Here is a 23,596-nt window from a genome sequence, read left to right as displayed (position 1 = left end):
AAATTCCACCACTAACTTGCTTGCTCCAGAGAGCCTCATGTGAAGAAAAAACATATACATTTTTTCATATTGCTAAAATTCTCATCCGCAAGGCAGTGCAACCAGGGCACAAGTCAGTATGTTCACTCTTTATATCCACATGACTTAGCCCCATGCTTGGCACATAGCAGACACTCATTAAAATATTTTAAAATAAATTGATAATGGAGCACAACAAAGAAACACCCACACTATGCTACTACTGTGAGCTGAAGTTAAATCATTATATAGATGGTGATAGCAAACTCTACTAGATTAGAAGAGGAAAATGTGGGTCCAGGGAAAGAATTCAGCCTTAAAGATAGAGAGTACTCATTTTCCTAGAGGCCATGAGGAAAAGGAGGGTAGAAGAGGATAGTGGGAGAGTAGAAAAATGAAAATTCACAGCGAGTTGAGGGAGTCATTCCTGGGTTAAACAACAAAATAGGATGACTACAGTCAACAACAACAATTAATCTTATATTTCAAAATAATTCAAGGAGATGAGTTTGACGTTTCCAACATATAAAATTGTTAATATTTGGGTAGACGAAAATGCTAGCTATCCTGATTTGATCATTACACATTAATCATTAACCCTATAAATATGGAAAATGTTACACATCAACTAAAAATAAAAATTTATACATCTATTTTTTCCAGCTAACTGGATTGCTTTACAAAAGCAATTGTATAAAATGTTTAATTTGTGCAATATTTTTACTTATGAAATATTATTTATAAAAGCAATTCATGAAAATATTTGCTTATGAATGTTTTCAGATGGGACACAAATCTTCTTTTTTTTTTTTTTTTTTTTTNCTAGAACACTCTAAACACTCTAAATCAATCTAATAAAGAAGTCATTGGAATAACTTGACACCCCTCCCTTGCTCATTGTAAGTCAAACAGATGAAGGAATCACACAATAGTTTCTATAATTAGCAAATAATTAGGAACTATCAGGTTGCTTTGGTGAATGGTTTGTATTATAACTTCAATCACTTAATAAGTCATTTGATATTTTTGTGTATTTATAATTTATGTTAGAGATTAAGGGAAATGTGGTTTTTTCTTTTGTGTTTTGCTTTATTAGTTGATACATACATATATGATAGTTTATATTATATACTAGCATATATATTTATATACATACCAACTGCTTTGATAGTTAAATATTTTCAGTATTACCCATTTTTTCTTTTCTAATTTATTATTACAATATATCAGAACTACCACTCACTACTATGCTACTCATTCACTATTATGTGATTTATTAAGTTATCTAATTCCTCTATGCCTTTATTTTCTTGTTTCTAAAATGCAGTAGATATTACCACTCATTTCACAAGATTATTATATTAAATATATTACTACATATAAAGGGCTGGGGCACTTTTTGGCACAGGGTTAGATTTGCATGATTATTTTCATTTACCCTTGTACATACCTCTCTGTATTTGTAAGTAGTGTCTTGTTAGTTACAGGATATGCTCAGTGGAGCTATTTTGATAATTCTCCCCATAAGCTTAAAATTAATAAGGCTTTCCTAGTATTGAATTCCAATTATCATGGATTGGAGTAGAGACAAACAGGCATTGTAATGATTTCCAGAAATCCAAATTCGGATCAAAACTTGATTAACAATAGTAATATAGTCAAAGAAAGATTATATCCAACAGAGGGGAGCTGGTCTATCATGAAAGTGTTGCAGAGTTTCATTCAACAAAATGCACCAAGCACAGGCTCCTGTTTGTTGGAAGCACCATGTATCTGTCTGCCTTTATGGAAGTTGCTATCTCTGGTTGGTTGGTGGGGCATAGAGGGATGTGTGGTAGCACTCTACCCTCCTGGTGGGGAGGCTCCTGAATGGGGATGCAAACAAAGGAAGCAGATGAAATCCCTTGGTAGGGACAGATGCTTGAGAGCTCTCAGAGCCTCCTGACCAATTCACCTTTGAATCTGATCATTGGACTCACCAAGAAAACTCCTCCAATTAGATATAATCCACCTACTTATGAAGTTTGCCTAGAGAAATGGAAGGCAGTAGCTGCTGAATGTGGGCATCATTTTCCTGGAAGACGTTTTCCATGATATTCTTCATCCAGGTCTTTACTAATGGTGCAGTATATATCCTGAATGATTCTACCTGCTGGGGGTAAAACAGTGAGTAAAACAAATACAAATCCTCTCAGATTTTTTGTCCTAGTTGGGGAGTCAGAGGTTTGACAGTGAGCCATACATAAATGTCATGCCTATTACATGATCTCATGGGTATGTCTCATATATATAACCCATGATATATATATATATATATATATATATATATATATATATATATATATTGCACATACACCTCCAACACGTAAAGGGAACAAACTGTACAAATATTGTATAAGCCCTATAACCAGGTGTGTTCCAGGCAAAGCAAGGAGGCAGAGGTGGCTGGAGCAGAGGGAGGAAGGGAGAGCACAGGGAGAAAATAGGCTAAGCAGATGGGGCCAGAACTCTGAAAAGACACTGGCTTTTATTTAAGGATTTGGAGCAGAGGATGGACATGATATTTGGGTTTAACAGGGTCTGCATGGCTGCTGTGCAGAGACAACAGGGAAGAGGCTATACCAAAGCAAAGATGATACATGTGTTAAAAAGTAATGGTTTTAAAATGGTATTAATTTCAAAATTTTTCTTTTTTCCTATCTTATGGGCTTGATTATTAGGAATAAACACCCAGATTATAATCGCTGAGAGATAACCATGAGATCACGTAATAGGTTTGACTTTCAAAAGCTAAGTGCTTAGCGATGCAATATTTGCTTATTTTTTATATAGCTGAACTTAATTTCTATTAGAGACCCCTTAATCCCAGTCAGTTAGGGGTGAATTTAATCATGCAGCTTTTTATAAGGCAGTTCAGGGATTTTTCATTCAATTCAGGGATTTCTTCTGCTTCATCTCATGGTGGGCATTTCACGCTGCTTCCCTTTACTCTGTGCTGGCATTAACCTGGGTATTCTAGGTTGTTAGTGTTGTTTCTGTTCAGCATCAATTAAATAGATGGGGTTTTAGCTGGAAATTGGACATGGGTACTCTGTATAATGGGGTTCCCAAGCCTTTTAATGGACTCCCATCCTATCTGCCCCATCCCACCTTACTCCTGGGTGGAAAGCAACCAGCAACCTCATTCTCTTGATTTTGCTGGAAGATTTTACATCCTATCGATGGTAGAATCTCTGCCCAAGTTGGCAGAGAAAGGAAGAAGTTTTTTGTCTGCTTTTTGATGTCTTCTTCTACATCAATGGCTGAGATGAGATCTTGATTCTAGGTTCTCCAAGGATCCATTATCACAACCATCAGGGCCTTTTCTCTCAATGTTGTTGTCTCTGCCATGGGCTTCAAGGCTGTGTGTGTGTGTGTGTGTGTGTGTGTGTGTGTGTGTGTGATACTAGCCTATATATCAATCAATGTCCAATCACCAAAAGACAAACAAACAAAAACCCCTATGGCTCAATGCAACAGCCTAGATAAATTCAAATCATACAGCATCTTTGATGTATTTATACAAAGCTCCACAGATAAATCTGTAAGATAGAAAACAGGTAAGTATTTATTTGGGAGTGGGGCCTAAAGAATTTGTAAAAGACCATGAGGAAGCTTTTTTGGTGAAAGATATGTTATATATCATATTGTGATGATAGTTTTTCAGTTGTCTGCATTTGTCAAAACATATCAAGTTGCATATTTTTAATATATTCAGTATACACATGTCAATTATATCTCAATAAAGCTGTTAAAATGTAAAGCTACGAATGGTGTGAATATAGTTTATAGATAGCCAGAGATATGAAAAATTGTGCTCTATATGTGCAATATAAATTGTAATGCATTCTGCTGTCATATATAACAAATTAGAATAAAAATAAATTAATTAAAGAAATAGGCTCTTAGTGCAGCTGTATACTAAATGTGATAATAGAAGTCATTTCATTTGATGTCTATATCTTGTAGTCTTAGTCCATTTGTCATGATGGGGAGAAAAGCTCTTTTTCCTCTCAGTTTCACCTATATCTTTCTTTAATGTCTATGATAGAAAGACATAAAGAGTATGTGACTTATACTTGCCAGTTGAGCAGTCTGTTCATGGGGGCAGACACAGGAAAATAAATATCCTATCTAAGTTTGCTGTTAAGAGCCACCACCCAGTACGTGTAGCCCTCATTTTTCCTGAGGTTGTCCTGCTGGGTCTCAGGTGTAGCCTCCTGGTGATGAGTGGGCCACGTACCCATTTTTAATTTTCCACTGTATGCTCAGATTCTCGGCTTGCTGAAGGGTCAGGGTCTTCATGGCTGGTGCTCCATGTTGTGCACTACCACCATCTGTGATGGCTGCCCCACTGAGTCCATCATCAGTTCTCTCATGGTTGTACTGCTGATGGTGGGACTGCAGGGAGAGCAGTTCCAGCCACAACTTGTATGTCAGAAAGCTCCTCCTTGCAGGTGGAGTCATAGGCTCTGCCACAGGTAAAGAAGTAGGTGCAGGGAATCACACTGTATCTTTCTGACCAGGGTGAATTCTGTTGATTCTGGAGAACTGCTCTTGTACTTTCATCTTCTGGGTGATAAACCCTGGAGGGTCTTCTACTAGCTCATCCTGACAACCTCGGAGGACACTCTTTTATTGACTCAGTGGGCCCAGCAAAACCTTTCACTCTCTCACCCATATTGGTTTGGTGTAAGAGTTTGTGACATTTGTTGGTCAATATCATTCTTGTAGGTATCCTGTAGAACTCAGGATTCTGAGAGTGGAATGAAGAAAGGTTCTAAGTATGGTGTCATCCTGATATTACTTCTTTAGAACTTGAGGCTTGGGTCACCTTGACATAATTCCTGCTCTACAAGAAATGTTCAAGAAGATATTGTTTTGAAATTAAGTTCTAATCATCAAGAGATGTTTTCCTGAAACTTAGTGATGGCCAATAAAATTATTTGATTGTTTGAAATGTTAAGTGGAAGGGACAGAAATGCTTTAAGGGGTAAAACAGGAAATGTTCAAAATCTCTGTTTTCTAATCAAGATAAGCATCTAGTTTGGAGAGAATTCTAGTAATTTTCCTTTTTATAAAGTTTTTCATTGCAGTATAACACATAAACAGAAAAGTACATTTGGTATGAGTGCTCATTTTCAGGAATAAAGTACAATAATGTAACTCACACCTAGACCAAGAAACAGCACATGTTCAGCCCTCTAGACTCACCCTCCTCACATACCCCCTTCTGGTCACTACCAGAGAGTCACTATGTACTATCCATGCATCTAAGCACAATCCTAACTTCAAATATTATAGATGTTTGAAGTTTTTGAACTTTATATAGATAGAATAACACAATATGCTTAACATTTCTGACTTCTCTTTTCCAATATTACATTTGAGATTCAACTGTTTTGCAAATGACAATGGTCCATTTATTCTCATTGTGTCTCACTTCCATTTTGTAAATATACTGCAATTATTTTTTTTAATCAGTTCTGTTACTGATGGGCATTTCAGTTGTTTACAGGCTTTAGAAATTATCAAGAAAGCTTCTGTGAAAATGTATGCACATAGCCCATCAAACTGTTTACTTGGCTATTTGTATATCCCCTCTTATGAATTGTCTTCTTCAAGTATTCTGCTCATTTTCCTTTTTATCAGGTTAAGTGTCTATTTATGACTGATTAGTAGCTATTATGTACTCTGGACATGAGTTCTTCATCAGAAATATGCACTGCAAATAGCTTCTCTCATTCTGTGGATTGACAATTTTCTTTTGGAAATCAGAAGATTTCTAATCTTTCTCTTTTGCTTGTAGGTTATGTGATCTTGAAGCATTCTCTTATTGTCTCTAAATTCAAGAGACTTCTCTCTAATTTTTAAAGAATTTCTCTTGATCCTGCATTACATATATGCTTGACAAAGATTGAGTGAAGTTTTAAATAAAAAAAAAATTTGAATCTCCCACCTGCTGGCTCAAAGTGCAAGAGGAATGAACAAAAGAGCTGAAATAAGTTTACAGGGTTTAAATGCCACCTCGGGGTCTTCTCCACACTTTCCTATTTTTATCTGTCTATGGTTTGTGCACCATAAGTCCACGTGTTAAAAGCTTAGCCCCCAACTTCATGCTATGGGGAGGTGGTGGAATCTTTAGGAGATTGGCCTAGTGGGGATTCCTTAGGTGTTTGGAGATGTGATCTCAAAATGGATTGTGGGATCTTGGTCTCTTCTTCTTCCCCTCCTTTTCCAGGTTCATGAAATGACCAATTTACTCCACCATGTACTCCCTAACAGAGACCCAAATCAATGGATTCTTCTAATCTTGGGCTTGAACCTCAAAGGTTATGAGTTGAATCTTTCCATGGGATTGGGGATGTAGCTCAGTGGGAGAGAGTATGCTAAACAAGTGCAAGGTCCTGGGTTCAATCTCTGGGATCAAAAGCACATACATAATAGTTAAATTTCTTAGGTATTACGTTATAGTGATGGATAGCTAACACACTCTTCCTCTAAATCTCCAGCCATTTAAAAAGTAATTTGAAAATTCTATACCACTGAAGGAATGCCTGATAAGAGAAATTTAGGTTCCATTTGGGATAACAATGGTCTACTTCCAGGTCCTGTTCCTCTGGAGCTTTATCTTAGTAAAGATCCTACCTACAACTTAGTATGTTTCCTACCTGCCTTGAAGAAGAAAACCACTGTCATCTTGCCCCCAAAATAAAAATCAGCAATATCACTGATGTTTAATAAATGATTTTTAAAAGAGGAAAGATGTCCTGGTGATAATGGTAGAATATCTGTGGCATTTCACTTTGTTAACATTAATGGCCTCCTATTATTGGCTTTCTGAGAATGGTAGATCTTATTCAGCTTGCTCATGTATCAGCCCTAAGAATCACTGTAGGCTGACAAAATCATACAGAGGCTACAGGGAGAGAGAATTGACTTTAAATATGAAACAGACATATCATTACTGTGTGTGTATATATGTGAATGCATGACCAATGTGATTCTGCAACCTGTATACTCAGAAAAATGAGATATTATATCCCATTTGATTCAAATGTATGATATGTCAAGGTCATTGTACTGTCATGTGTAACTAATTAAAACTAATAAAAAATGTGGATTCCTGATCCAGTTGTTACTTCTCTGTGTTCTACTATTTTCCTTATCTATAAAATGTCGATGATGCTTTCAATCTTTCTATTTGGTTTTAAAGAATATGGACCAGTTCGATAATTAGACCAGTGGCCACATCTAATTATTGAACACACAAAATACAGCTTGTCCAAATGGACTATTTGAGTCTGAGGACTTGACACAGTTGATTTCATCTTATTTACATGTTAAAATGATAATATTTTGGATATAAATAAAATGTTATTGGATATTTTGAATTAAATAAAGCATTGTTAAATTTAATGTCACCTGTTTCTCCTCCTCCTTTTCCTCCTTATTTTCTTTCTTTCTTTTTTTTCCCCCCACACTGGGGATTGAACTGAGGACTTTGCTTATAATAGGCAAGGTCTCTACCACTGAGCTACACCCAAGTTCCAAATGTTTCTTTTTACGTCATAAATTGTGGCCATGAGACAAATTTTGAATTGCATAGGCAGCTTATATTTCCTTTGAACCTAACTCTTACAGATTGTAGTTTATAATAGCCATATCCGTTTAGCTCACCACTGTCACATTTATAGTGACAGCTCCTACCTGTTCCATTTTGTTCAAGCACAGAAAAGAGCTGAGGGGAAAGAGGGAGGTACAGTTCTCCCTTCATGCTACCATTTTCAACAAAAAAATTTCCAGTCTCCCTCCCTTTCTTTAGCGGCAAGTAGGTAAATCAATGGAAGTCAGTACTCATTATCTCCTTTACTTCTTGCCCTGGGCCTTCCTGTAGAAAATTCCTTTTCTTTTTTCTACTTGGAGTGCACATAATTCCTCCAGTAATGTTCTTTCTAGTTAAATGTCCTCTCAATGGCATCTCTGTCTTTTTACCAGCCCCAGACTTATTGTCTCTGGGAAAGGAAAAACTGGAACACTGGCCAATTATATATTGCTAGGACTTAGGTTTCAAAATCCTTGCCCCTCTTTGGCGTGACTGATGGTTACTTATCTCAAAGTAACCATAAAGAGAGAAGAGGAGAAAAATATATAATGATATATCTATCTATATCTATATCTATATATCTATATCTATAATGATCTTGATTACTTCTCTCAAAGTAACCATGAGAGAGAAGAGGAGAAAAAATATATAAAACACTGAGTATAATAGAAAAAAGAGTGCTGCTGCAAAGTAATCTTTTTAGAGTGCTGATTACATGTCAGGAATAAGCTAGCATTGATTGATAGCCAGGCAATATGCCAAGATCATTCAATACATTATCTCATTTGTCCTCTCAACAAACCAATGAAGCTGTGATCATTATTATCCCCATTTTACCGATGATCACTGAGGCTTGAAATCTCTAGCACCCTCTTCTGCTAAAATCCAAACTCTGATAGTCTGACTCAAGAGCCTACAAATTTGATAACCGTTTTCTGTATGTACTAAGTAAAGCACCCAGCAGAATACCAGGCACATAGTAGGGACTTAGTAAATGGTAGCTTTTCTATTACCACTAACCAATAAATAAGAAGCAAATATGCATTTTTAAGCCCAGTTCCAAATTTCATTTTCCTGTCCCTTTTATCTTCAAGTCCACCTTGGGTTTTAAAAATCTCTCTTGCCCTTTTGATGATTTCTTAGTAGACTAGAAATCATGCATAATTTCAATAACATATCTCTAGCTCATAATTTCAATGACTAGCTTACTCTAGTCCGTAGTGGCAGCTGAAAAATATTGACAAAGAGTCCAAACTTAAAAGAGAGCAGTGTTGTGGTTGATCAGAATATCTTGCATGGACATGGGAGGGGAGAATGGTGGCGACATGACCTCCTGATTGTCATCTCGGATTTTTGTATTAATCATACTCCCATTACTCAGATCAGTCCAACCACTGAGTCTGTCATTCCAGACTATGCTCTTATATTCTATCCCTTCCTATATTCTTTAAAAGACATCTAGTTTTCTTTTAATTTAAGCCACTCCCATGAAATGTCCTACCATTTCCAGAGACAGTAACATTATATCAGAAAATAAACTCTGAAGATGATTTTCCTTTTTCAATCTTTCCTAATAGCTAATATCATGCACTCCCATGGTGTTGGGGGAGCAAAAAGGTGTTGGAGAGATAGGGAAGCATTTGGAGGCAGCCAACTTTTTTTTTGCATCCCCCATCAATAGGGTCTACACTTGTGGGTACAAGGCCATTTAAGCACTAAATAGATGGAAGTCCCTTAACAAAACCCAAATGAACAGATTCTAAATGTTTATTTGGAAGGCTACTCTTATATTTGTGCTCAAAATAGAATTTATTTCTCTCCATAATGGAGATGATTTGGAAAACAGATATTCTTCTACCAACGGGCCCAGATATTCTTTATTACATGGCATAAACACAAAGCACTGATGTTTGTTTGAAATATGCCCCCAAAAACCTCCAAAAGGGGGGGAGAATGTATGAAAATGGCATGAATTAGGACAAGCTATAATACTCTGAACGTACAGTCTGTCCTTAGCCTTGCTGTTTTTGCAAAAAGCACCTAAAATTTATGCTCTTAGATTTGTCACTTTAAAATTGTGAGCTGTGTGTTAGCCAGACTCAGTAAAATATTGAAGGCATCGCTATAGATGGGAGAGTGGGGGTGGGAACTGCAATACATCACGATCAAAAGCTTCCTGCAGACTTTATAAATTCTGCAGAGATTTTATCCCGCCTCATTTGTGAATCTCAGGAAGCTTTGCATATTATCTTCTTTTTCTCCCCTTAGATATTTAAGAAGGACAACGAATTATATTGTTTTTCTGTCACTTGCAGCAGCACACTGTCAATGAACAAGCTGTAAAAAATGCAATACCCTTAATAAATAAGTGTGGACAAATCGTATTGCGAAACAAGGTTAGGACAAGAAGCCATGGGTAGTCAATGACTCGTGGCAAGCTAATTAGAAGGCACAGGGGTTTGAAGTCCCAGTGTTCCTTCTCAGGGCATTGCTGTTACAGCTATCTTTATTCTGAAGCTCTGTAGATTTTTACAATTTCATCTTCACAATCTACAATCATCTGGAAGGGAGAAAAATAACATTAAATATTGGAAAGGGAAAATGCTTCTGGGCCTCATTTAAGCAAGTATTGATGTTATTCTATAGGTAGTGTGCATGTAGGAATATGTAGAAATGAATCCCACCATTGTGAACAATTATAATACATCAATAAAAATATGGAAAAAAAGTATTGATGCTATTCACTGATGGAACATAACAATGAAAAAGGATGATCTCAAATAGGATGTTGAAACAGGGGAATCCAAATTAAGGCACATTTTAATTTTGATTTTTCCAGAGATAACGTCCCAGTTAGCCTTTTCATTTTACTTTTCTTTTCCAGAAGCTCAAACCAAGAGGTCTTTAGAATTTACCTGGGAAGCACAGCCAATCCTCATGTCCCTTAGCAATAAACTTAAAATGAACTTGATTAAATCACACACGATTATGTTATCTCTTCTAACTGTGTCAAGTGACCCTTGAGATTTGGTTCAAGATCATTCTGGAACATGAGTAAACAGGTTCTATTGGATAGTAGAGGAATTTAATTGAAGGAGGGAGAGAGTCTATTCCTTCAAAGACTTGTACAATATAAGCCTATCTAATTAATATATCTATTGCTCAGAAAGGCATGCCTGACACAGTATGACTTTAAGTAGCAGATTTTGTCATAGATGTAGTGCTTGTTGCATTGCTCTCTTCTGTTTCAAAACATATATAGAGACATGCCCTGGGTCCATGTTAGAACTGACGCTAAATGCTACCTAACATTCTTGGATGAATGGAGAGCATTGAAGCACTCTTCATTTGGGTTTCTATTTAGCTATCAGTTATCTGAACTATTTTATGTTCTCTCTTGCTCCTCGACATTGCACCATTATTGAAGGTTTGACACCTACCCTAAGGAGTCTCCATTCGAGCCTAGCCTAGCATTCTGCTTATGTGCTGACAACGTCATGGGGTCATTGTCCTTACAGGGCAGGCAATGTAGTAGAGGGGTGCAGACCATCATGTTGAAGCCCCACTGTGTTATAAAACTGATGCCCAGATGTGAAGAGGAAGACCTGAACTCTTCCTGAGTTCCCACTGTGTTTGAGACATTCAAAACAACTCATCCCAAGCAAATATTTATAACCTTCAAGGGCCACAAAATCCATATTCACAATCTGTTGAATTTTCAACAGAATATCATCATCCTGTATAATAAATGTGGGTGTTTTTAATTCAGTGGATATGGGCACTAGCAATAAGAACTTGCTGATAATGACAGTAAATATTATTCTGTGCAAGAAATATGTTATTCTAAGCCAGCTAAAGAAGAAGAGGTCCTAGTTAGGGGAGAAATTGCCCTTGGCCCTAGGTTACAGACAATGAGAAGGAGTATCTGGCATGGAAGAAAGGCTAGAAAAAGAGACAGAACATCTGTGGGAAGCCTCACACATGTATTTCATTCTGATTTTTAGCCTTCTTAAGTTTTTATCTTTTCTCTTCTGGAAATGTATTTTTTTTCTGTTAACAGAATACAAGGGTGAGGTGATGGAGAAAGAGCTTCTATTTACAGAACAGTGGTTCCTTTTAAAACCCACTCCATCTTAGAAAACATGCACCATTATGAAACTCTGCTGCATTTTTCCACCAAAGATTACCGGAAACTTGGTGGGCCTGAGAGACCTGTGAAGTTGTTTGTGAGAAGTTCACAAATCTATGCAAGCCCTGGAATTCTTCAGCACCAAGAGCACAACACCTACACTCTGTAATCTGGTTAGTTTCAAGAAATATTTTGACTTTCAAAATGACCTTTATTTCTAAAACCAGTTAGGCACACTGCTGATGAGAGCAAAAGTTAGCCCAATTTGTTTGGAAAGCTTTGGCAGTATCTATGAAAGACAGGAAAAATATCTATTTCTTATGATCCAGAAACTCCCTTCCTAGGCATACACTCAACAGCAATGAATGCACAGCTTTACAAAAAGATGCATATAAGAATGACTATGAAGAGTAAATTTATAGCATATATTTTCACAATGGGATGCTAAATGCCAACAAGAATGACTAAACTGCAGTTACAGGTAACAACGTGGATTTCCCCCAACAAAATGTTGAGTAAAAGTCAGATACTATTGAGTGTAATATAAACTTCAAAACACAAGAAGGAACTGTTTGTAGATGTTAGGGTAATGGTTACCTTTGGGGAGTTAGTAGTTAGAAGTGAATACAACAGCTTCTGGAGCATCGCAGTGTTCTTAAAGTGGGTGCTGATTACATGGGTATATTCACTTAAGGCAAATTCACTGAGTTATACATTTATATGTGCTCTTTTCTGTATTTTTCTGACACATCAAAAAATCATAAAAGTGGTAATTAGTTCACAAGGCCATAGTGAGATGTCTCACAATTCAAGAGAAATCAGTGCTTAAGTGCTTTTGTTCTCAATCAGCTGTGTATTATCACCAAGATCTGATCAGTACCGTGTTAAGCTTTAAAGAGAAGTTAAAGACAGGGAGAGAGAGAGAGAGAGAGAGAGAGAGAGAGAGAGAGAGAGAGAGAGAACAACACACGGGCCCTCCTCCAACTGAGCATAAAGTCTAATTGTGTACACAAACCAAAGGAACATATTAGAAAATTTCATAGGACAATATAGATTTAAAGCACCAATAAACACAGGGAAAAAATTAAGCCAGGAGTACAAATAAGCTGAAATAAGCCCCTACTCACATTCCAGCTCAGGGGTAAAACGTGATTCTACTTCTATCCCAATTTCAATGGCATATTTTGGAAAATTCTTCCTGATATATTCCTGTTTCATACTCTAATAATGTCCCCCAAAACAACACTGGGTCACCTGCTTCATAATGAGTTCGATTATCACATGCTAGACCATTTATTTTACCTCTCTCCATGTGGCAGAGACAGTTTTGCTAGTAGCAGTATCACAGGATCTAGCTTAGCCTCAGTAAATTTGATTGCATAAATAAGAGAGATTTAAAAAAAAGGAATTTAACATGTGCTGACATTGTGAACAGATTTTTCAAAAGGGACTCATCTGAGCTAGAGACTTTGAATGATGAGTAGGAAATGAATCAATACACAGTGTAGGGAAAATGAGTATTATAACTGAACAAATGAGAATGTCTCATGCTGTTTCCATGTACATTTGATTATTATTATAGCTCTATAATACTGGCCATATTATTTCTACATTACTTATCCTGCTCTAATATTCAGAGAGGTTAAATAATGTGTTCCAACTCACACAATTAGTAATTGACCAAAATTTGAAGTAATTGACCAAACTTTGATTCCTTTAAATGACTCATCCAAGAGGTTAAAAAAAAAGAAAGGAAAAGATAGGTTTAGCACTTACATATATATATTCAGCTGGGTCAATGGGAATCTCATGATATTAGATTCATAATTTTGGCCCTTACAGATATTTGGGGTGAAGGTTTTTTTTTTTTTTTTTTTTTTTTTTTTTTTTTTTACCCATTAAGCAAACACTAGGTTGTCTTTATTTTGTTTATAGCAAAGGCCAAAATATTTTTCAACAGGCTTAATCCATTTGACCCTATAAATCCCAGGCAATTATTAAGGCTTAAAATAGTCTTGCTCATATCTTGAAAGGAGAGGTTTGAGTATATTATCAATATAAGCAATCAAAATATGGTTCACAAATAAAGTCTAAGCCCTGCAGAGAGAAGAGGGTTAGGCTGTGAGGCCATAGTAATAACTGATTCTGATTGGCAGGTAACCAAATGTTCTGGCTCTTGCATTACTTAGCATGTGCTCTGTATCCCTCCCTGCACCCACTGTGTGCCACATGGCTGTTTCCAAGTGCCTGGGTGTTTGTGCACACATATGGTATAGCTAATGCCCATAAGCTCTTTTGTGTCTAACAAATCAATATATACACTTTGAAGTTTTGTTTCAGCTAAAAACCATAGGATGATGAAGCTAGGGGGAGAAACACATAAAACAAGAGAAGTCTTAGGAGTTATTTCATTTAATTCTCTTTAGATGACAAGTTTAAGGTCCCACAATGTTATGTTAGCTAGCTTTTGTTGCCTAACAAAACATTCAAAACTGAGCTCAAAATAATTCTTTTGCTGCTTTGTAGTCTATAGATCGGATGGGAGATTCTCCCAGTCCCCTTCATTGGTAAAATGAGAACAGATCAATTTATTTACTTTTTCACGTTCTTCAAATCAAATTTTATATATAACCCTCCTCATATGTGAAACAGATAAAGGTATAATAATGACCTAGACAAATTAAATAAAAGCAAAAGAATAATAAAGAATATTTCTCTTTAAAAGATACCAATATACTCTGTAAGGCTCTACTTATTAGGGAGGTAAGGTATTTGAGCTACAAAAGTGAAACAGATTTATGAACATATGGGAATTTGGTATATGATAAAGGTAGTATTTCAAAGCAGAAAAGAAAATACAAAAAAAAGTATTAGGACCACTGGGCTCTTCTGTTGGCAATGACAAAAAAAGCCTGATTTCAAATTTACATAGTAAACTCCAGAGTGATTTCATAGATATCTCAAATAAATTAAAACAATAACATATGAAAAAGTTAAATATAAACATAAAAGAATGTTTTTATAGATATAAGCTGGGAAAAGAATCCCCCCAAATGAATAAGATAAAGATGGTATTTTAATCTAAAAATGGGCAAGTAGACCAGCTCAGTCCTATTTTCCCAGCAGATGTTCTCAGGCAGTGAACATCCCAGATCATATCCCCACCAACCTGGATCTAACATTCTAGTGGGAGAGATGAGCAATCAATGCCTTAGGAGTATGTGACCAAGAAAGTTTCAGTCTACACTTATTGCTTTGGCAAGATTATTGATGACATCCTTTTTCATTCCTAGCAGAGTCCCAGTGGTCATCACACTTAGAAGAGCATCAGGGCTTGAGGAACTGCAGTAAACATACTTTAAGTTTCCTACTCCAACTTTCATAGGAGCAGTTTTGCTTCTCCTATTGTTCCATAATAAAAAAAATATTTTTTATTTTTTGAAAGCATAATCATTGTGCAATTAAATTTTTCTAGTAAAATTTACAAACATATGAAATAAACTATGAGTAACTCCATAAGTCTCTTGATAAACTCAGTCCCTTTCTCTGATGTATTCCCTGTCCACATTTTGGTGTTCATTTGTTAGTTTCATGTATATATATATATATATATATATATATATATATATATATATATTCACCTTTTTATATATTTTGCTTTAAATTTATAGTAATTTTATATTATTAAATTAACAAGGTCATTATATAATAACATAAAGCAATATCAGAAGTATATTTAAATTATTTTCTCGTTTTCACTTTATATGTTACAGATGTTTCAGCATCAGAATTTATACCTTTCTTTTAGTAATGATAGAATCTTTCAAAGTGCAGATGATGTGGTAAACAGAACAATGAATGACTCCCAAAGATGACCACTTTCTATTTCCCAGAAACCAAAAATATGTTTCATTAAACGGCAAAGAGGATTTTTCAGAAGTGATTAACAACCTTGGGACTTTAAAATGGTGATGTTATCCTCAATTATCCAGGTAGGCCCAATCTAACCACATGAGTCTTTGAAAGTAGAAGAATACAGAAAACGGAGTTTTCAGGGGACATAATGAGCCAGCCCATTGCTGACTTTTAAGATGTAGGAAGGAGCTCTAAGTCAAGGAAAGTGAACTTTATAACCACAGGAAAAGAGGACCTCAGTCCTACAACCTAAAGGCATCTAACAACAACTGGAAAGTGCAGGAAAGTCATTCTCCCCTAGAAACTCCAAAAAAGAACACAATTTGCTGACATCCAGTTTTGGCTTTATGAGACCATTCATCTACAGAAATATAAGACAATAAATTTGTGTTGTTTTAAATCTCTAAGTTGTAGGTAATTTGTATGGAAGCAACAGAAAACAAGTACAGATGGTAAGTCATAATATATCCCTTCTATTGATAGACAATTTCCCCCAATTTACCACTATAACAATGTTGCAAACGAACCTTCTTCTATGTTCATCTTTAGGTCTATGTGCAAGTAATTGGTTAGAATGCTTTTCTCCCAGATGGAATTTTTATATCAAAGATTATGAATAGCTTTGGATTTTGCTAGAGAGTATCAAATTTCTCATGAATGTCAACACCAATTTATACTCCCATGACCAGCGTAACAGACTTGTGGCTCATCTTCCTTACCATTCTTGTTCATTCTTGTTGGAGTGTGGGTGAAATGTTTTCTTCTTATACCTTCTTGTATTTACTTGACAGCTGGTAAGATTGAACATCTTTTCATATTGTTACTGCCCCTTGGTGAATATTTTGTAAATTGTTCCTTTGAAGCTCATCACATTCTACTCTGTTAATTTAGCTGTTTTTAATTTCCTTTTCATGGGAAGCAAATCATCAGCAAATCCCCTCTTGTCATAAGGCTGAAAATTAGGCTCCTGTTGGAATCCTCCTTCACTCCCAACCCTGATGGGCAGTCTATCTCCCACCTCTAGCCTGCTGCATCTCCAGGGATCACCATCCTCTCTGGCTCCTCTCTTGCCTTCCTGATGCGGATTCCCACTACTCACCTCTTATTCTCTGTTTCCCTAGTCGTCTTCAGCTACCAAATTCCCCTTTAAAGGAACTAATGATACCACTGACACTATGATCAGAAAACCCAACAGAGTGACTGTCCAGCGTATACAGAGATACAAGATTTCTCAGATTGTCCTTGAGCCCCATCAATGTATGACACCAGCACCTTTCTCACTGCCACCCTCTCCCTTTAATGAACTACCATGTAGAAATACTTCTAGTACCCTCTCATGTTCTTAAGTCTCTGCGTTTATTATTTCTTTATTCATGAATGCCCTCTATTTCTATTTCTAATATTCGAAATCTTTATGTTTTCAAAGAACATGTAAAAATTTTCTTCACATGGGAAACTTTTTCTCTCCTACCAACACATACTATTAAAACTTTCTAACAGAGAAAAATTGAATTTTACAGGGAATCCCCATGCATCCCACCTAGTTCCTACTACTACTACTTTACTGCCTTTGCTTTATCACTAATCTAATCATCCGTCTTCTATACACTCATTAATCTGTTTTGTTTTTATGCATTGCCAAGTGAATTCCAGACATTAGTATGTTTCTCCATAAATATTGCAGTTGTATATCATTAGGCAGAGTTCAATATTTATCATTTTGTTTTCAGGTAGGATTTGCATGCAATGCAACAAAGACATTTATGTATATCATGGGATGAATTTGACAAATGGATACAAACATGTAAACCAAACACTTACTAAGATTGAAAACACAAAGGACCATCCTGCCCTTACTCACCATATCCACACACTAGGGAGCCATTTCGACAATTTTTCCCATTGTCGAACATCATCCTATACACTTTTGAGTCAATCTCCCTTTGCTCATAAAAATGTTTTGTCATGTGATCTTGTTCAGGAATGATAAGCATTCTTGTTTATTCCTCCTGCTGTCTGTCTAACTCTATGTGGTGAGTCTGTGCCATGCACACTTCTGAATATACAGCCATGTGGAGCGTGCTGTCTTGTATGTAATAAGGATTCAGTATGCATTTGCTGAAGTAGGAGGAAGTATTCCCCAAAGAATCTGAAATATAAAACAACAACAACAACAACAAAAAAAAAAAACCACTTCTGGTGTGGAGCTGTTTTAGATAAAAGTTAAAGGAAGAATAAATGTTTCTATGTTTCTACATTTGGGGAGACATGTAACAAATATCTGCTTTGATCATTGCCCCTTCTCTTTTTGCAAAAGAGGGAACTAGGTATGCTCCTGATGTTCACTTCATGGCAGAGTGGCAATTTCCACTGGCAAACTGGCAAAGCTCCTTAAATCCTGTAGAATCTCTGCTAACAACAGGAACTGAGAATGTTCATGGTCAGAACCAGGGTGATAAATAGGAATTTTGAGTCATGGTGAGTGTTTGTAGGAAAAAAAAGTCCTCAATAAGTGCTCAACCATTAAGAATCACATCTGCAGTTCTTACAATCCCCATGGGGAATTTCCATAATAGTAATAGTAATGAGATCAACTTATTTGGGAGATCTGGTATCAGGCATAGCAGAGTGCTAGAATATTTAGAATATGTAAAAACCAGAAAATGGTTCTTGTTTTCATCTTCTTGGAGATGAGGATTTTAGGGGGTGAAAAGTCATTGGAGAGCACACAGTATCACGTTGGGGTCAGCCTGGTGACCCACCAGGACTAATTTACCTTTCAAAAGCAGCCAATTCAGAGTATGTGAGTACTTTCTTGATGCAATGCATGATTATTTGACATTATGGAAGAAAAAGTGAATCACATTTTTTAAAAGAGTCACTTAAATTTGGCTATTAAATTGCTGCTTCTGTCACTGCCTTTATTTCCCTTGTAGAATTCAGCTCTTAGAATGAAACATTAGCCTCATCATTTGATGCTCATAAAGCACGTTCAGAGTCAGCAAAGCAAGCATGATCAATTTTCATCTCAGGCATTTAAAAAACTCTATACTTCTGTTTAAAATAGTTAAAATTGGCTATTTTTCTTGAGGAATTGACACTTTTGCTCTGCTTTTCATTTTGCTCCCTACCCTCTTCTGAATTATTATTTGTCAACATGATGGTTTTCTTTTTGTAGCATTCTGCACTTAAAGAGAGACCCACCTTTGTAAAGGAGGCCTGAACTGCAGATACTGTTGGGATGCATCCTGGATGATGGGCCAGACAGAGTTTATGTTCTTTGGAAGTGCTGAAAAATCATTCCCTCTGTTCCAAGAAAAATCACTCATGGGGTCCTTCACAGAGGGATCACACATCAAAGCAGTTTTTTCTCTCTCTGTGCTCCTAATGTTGCTTTTTGAAATGCTCATGTTTGTGTATTCATATCCATTAGGAGTCAAAGGAATCTGCTGTCCTGGTTAATTTCCCCATGCAGACAGCCATAGAGATTGCTATGATATTGCCTGTGGTGGGCAGTGAGGAATCCCTAACTCAACTTGGTACTTTTCCCCACTGGGTAAAATATTCCTCAGAATAGTTAATAGGGCGTTGAAATCTGCACAGACAGAAATGCTAATGCCTCTGCCAAATACCTACGATTATCAGCTCAATCTTTAGTGGTGGGAATCTGACATAAATCCTCTGCATGTATTAAAGTCGGCCGCAGTACCTGGCAGAGAGGCTTGTTATGTTGACCTTGGGCAAAGCCTTCCCTGACAGCAATTCAATAGAAAGATGGGTGCCCAGGCTGTATTTTTATAAAGAAGAGAATGAAGAAGCTGTTTAAGTTAAGAATTTACTCTCATGCACCATAAAAGCAGAATTCAGGAATCTGTGTGTGAGCCATGTTCCAATGAGACCCTGAGAAAGAGGAACATTATGCCAAGATCAGAGAGAGGGACATCTAACTGCCCATTATTGCTCACTTCACTGTGGGGGCTAAAAGTGCTTAATGACTTTGTGCTCTTTCCAACAGAGTTTCATTGCCACAGACTGATATTTTGGAACAAATTGTGCAGGAGATCATTGTCTCTAAAGTTTCTCAGATAATCTGGAGGTAGAAATATATTGAATGAAATCAATAAAGCTTTCTTAATGAGGATTAACTGCTCAAATGCAATCCCCTGCATAAAACATGAAGGAAAATGTGTATCATTTATAAAATCACTGAATACCTATTTCTCTTTCAAATGCAAGTTGAAATCTTCAAGACCCACCATCCTAATACTGTTGAAATAATCTTTTGGAAATGTTGGTTTAAATATAATAAAAATTAATTTCATCAGTTTCTCTTTCCTTATCTAGTATGGGGCTTTTAAAAAATAGTTAAATTTATGTCTATGATCCCCATTGTATTTCTAATGGGCGACTGTGCTTGAGAGCAGGGGTTGGCCTGTATGGCTCATAAGTCAAATCTGTCCTGCAGCCTATTATAAATGACTTTATTAGAACACAGCTCTGCTCATTTGTTTGCACACCAGTTATGGCTGCCTTGGTCTTTTAAGTTGTAGCTATTCTGGAGGAAAATGCACTACATTTTAACCACCTGCTTTACATGTTCCCTTTTCTACTAAATATTGAAATAATCCTGTCTTTCTTTTCTCACTCTCCTCTACCTCTAACCCTTTGTATTTGTAGGGTTATTGCAGTATTTGTACAATCTATTCTTCACATAGCAGCTGGGAGTAAGTAATATTTTTTAACTTTTGTCAAATCATGCTGTTCCCTAAACAAAACCTTCCTCTTTGAATTGAGAGGGCAAATCTTACTGTGACTTTCAAGGTTCTACATGACCTAGACCTTGATCTCTTCAGTCATCTCTTCTAGCATTCTTCACTCAGTGCTTTATTCCAGCCATAGTGACTGTTATTGTTTGGATAGGAGGTGTCTCCCCAAAAGCTCATGTGATAGTAAATCCAGGAAAGTTCAGAGGTGAATTTATTAGAAGAGCTGTGGCATAATCAGTGGATTAATCCACTAGATGCCTTAAGAATTTGAATGGATTATTGGTTGGTAACTGGAGATTTTCTTATTGTCCCCCAAGTATATAAAGCTCACCACTGCCTCAGGACCTTTGCATAAGCTATTGTTCCCTCTGGAATGCCTGAAGATTTTTAAAATTTTCATTTAAAAAAAGGTATTCTTTTCTTTTCTTTTTTTCTAGCACCATCCCGAAGATTTTTTTTTTTTCATCTTTTGCTACCTCACTTCATTTACAAGAAGGAGAGCCACTGCTCAGAGGTGACTTTCTTGTTTACACTATTGAAAATATTTTCCCATTTTCCAAATGCTCAATTGGCCCTTGATCGTGTTTTGTTTTACTTCATAATATTTATTACCATTAGAAATTGAGATATATATTTTTTAATTTAGCTGTTTAATGTTCTGCTTACATTTATTTTTGGTATCATTTTCTCGAAGGTAAGTGCCATTGGCACAGGAGCAGTGAAGTGCTGTCTTTCATTTCTACAGACTACAAAAACCAACTCTTAAATTTCCAATAATTCTGAGAGCTAGTTTGTTTTCAAACATGAACATTATAAAAAATTAAACTATCAGCCAGGAGCTGTGGCACATGCCTGTAATCCCAGCACCTCAAGAGGTTGAAGCAGGAGAATCACTAGTTCCAGGCCAGCATGGGCCACTAGGTGAAAACCTGTCTCAAAAAAAAAAACAAAAAAATAGATTAAAAAATAAGAAACGATAGGGATATAGTTCAGTGACAGAGTGGCCCTGGGTTTAGACCCTAGTAACACATACACACACACATATATACACACATACATATACACAAAGTTAACTTAAATTATACAAGTTTATAATTAAGTTCTCTGGTTATTAGATTGAAAATAAAGGTAATAAAGATGTGCTCAATCCTTATTACTTCCTAATCGTTTTATTACACTTTATTATCCATAAGAGTGACATGTAATAGAAAACTATTGTGTCTGTTGGATAGAAATTCTATGTAACCGTGTACTCGTGTTGATGTTCACTTGTGTTGATGACTTGAAACTGGTCATGGTGGGTGTATTCAAACCATGGAAATTAACAGATGCTACAAATCAGGACTTTCTTTGAGGGGAGTTGGAAGAAGTCCAAACAAGTCCAGCACACCATTGTACCAAAGAGAGAAGGATAAATTTATCTTAAAAGATTGCAAGATTTAGAAACCAGAGAGGAGTTGTGTGTGTGTGTGTGTGCTCTCACACATTCATAGGTACATTTTTGATCAAAGAAATCACATGTGCAAAGAAATGAAAATGAGACATTTAAAATGCATTCAAGGGCTGTAAATGGAACTATTTGTAGTTCAGAAAGATAGAGAGGGATGAGAATGATTTGTGCAGGTGGATAATGGGATTTTAGCAAAGCTCTGGGTTTCTGAGCAAATTAATGCATATGGAACCACATGTGTCCTACTAGTGCCATGATCCCTGAATTGCTTCAGAGTGTCCTGGCTGTCTATTTTTTGCCTCATTCTCTGAAGGCAGATGAATTTTTGTGTACCTTCTGCAGGTCTTTATGACCTACTAATGAGCAATCAGACCCAGAGCTTTGCAATTCCTTGTAGTTTGCTCCTTTTCCAGCTCATTGGTACATACTCTTCCTACTTGCCAATTTATGCAGAAGTTTTAGATGCTATGACAAATTATTATTCCAGACTTAAAGAAGGGAGGTTATATTAAAGGACAAACATTTCACCTGCTTCAATTATCAAACCCTGGACATTAGGGAAGACAAGTGTGGAAGAAAAGATCTGGCTTTTATTTGCCATATTTTGGTTCAGTGCAATATGTAGGCTCTATAGATGGTTGAGAAGTCTTCAGAGCCCACCATGTAGAGTGAAGCAACTATGATTCGCTGGAGAGAAAAATGCAAAAAACCCAAACTTGTTTAATAAAAAGAGAAATTGTGTCTATCAAAGAAATGTAAAAATGGCAGATAAGCATATGAAAAGATGCTTCACATCACATAGCATCAGAAAAATGCAATTTAAAACAATTAGCTACCACTGACAACCTATTAAAATAGCCAAAATCCAGAATACAGACAACAGCAAATACTGGTAAAGAGTCAGGAGTTCTCAGCCATTGATGGTAGAAATGAAAAATAGTACAGCCAGTTTGGAAAACAGTTCAGTATTTTTTTTCAAAATTACGTATACTCTTACCACACAATGTAGCAATTGTGCCCCTTGGTATTTGCCCAAATAAACCCCAAAATTATGGCTACACAAAAATGTGCCCATAGATGGTTACAGCTGCTTAATTGATATTTGCGTGAACTTGGAAGAAACTATATCCTTCAACAGGTTTATGTAAATTCCTCCAGACAGTGAATACTACTCATAGCTAACAAGAAATGAGCTACAACTTATGAAAAAAGATTAAGGAAACTTTAATGCAAATTACTAAGTAAAGAGGCTCATCTATAAAGGCTCTATACTATAGAATTTCAATCATGTAACATTCTGAAAAAAGTAAAACTAAGAAGCCCATAAAAATATTAGTACTTGCAAGGGACATTGGGGAGGAAAGATGAATAGTCATGGAACAGAGTATTTTTAGGGCAGTGAAACTTTTCTGTATGATCTTGTAATGGTGGATATGTATGATTATAAATTTGTGCAAACCCATAGAATGAATAATTCTAAGGGTGAATTCTAATTTAAACTATAGATTTTTTAGTAAAAATGATATGTTAATATTAGTTGTGATAAATATGCCATTCTGGTGAGTGATTTTGATAATATTTGAGGCTGTGCATGAGTGTGGGTAGGGACACTATGGAATGTTTTGGTACTTTCTATTCAATTTTGCTGTGAACCTAAACCACTGAAATTGATA

The sequence above is a fragment of the Marmota marmota genome, unplaced genomic scaffold (assembly GCF_001458135.2).
Source record: "Marmota marmota marmota unplaced genomic scaffold, marMar, whole genome shotgun sequence".
NCBI classification, from domain to species: Eukaryota; Metazoa; Chordata; class Mammalia; order Rodentia; family Sciuridae; genus Marmota; species Marmota marmota.
Note: the sequence above shows the minus strand (reverse complement) of the source record.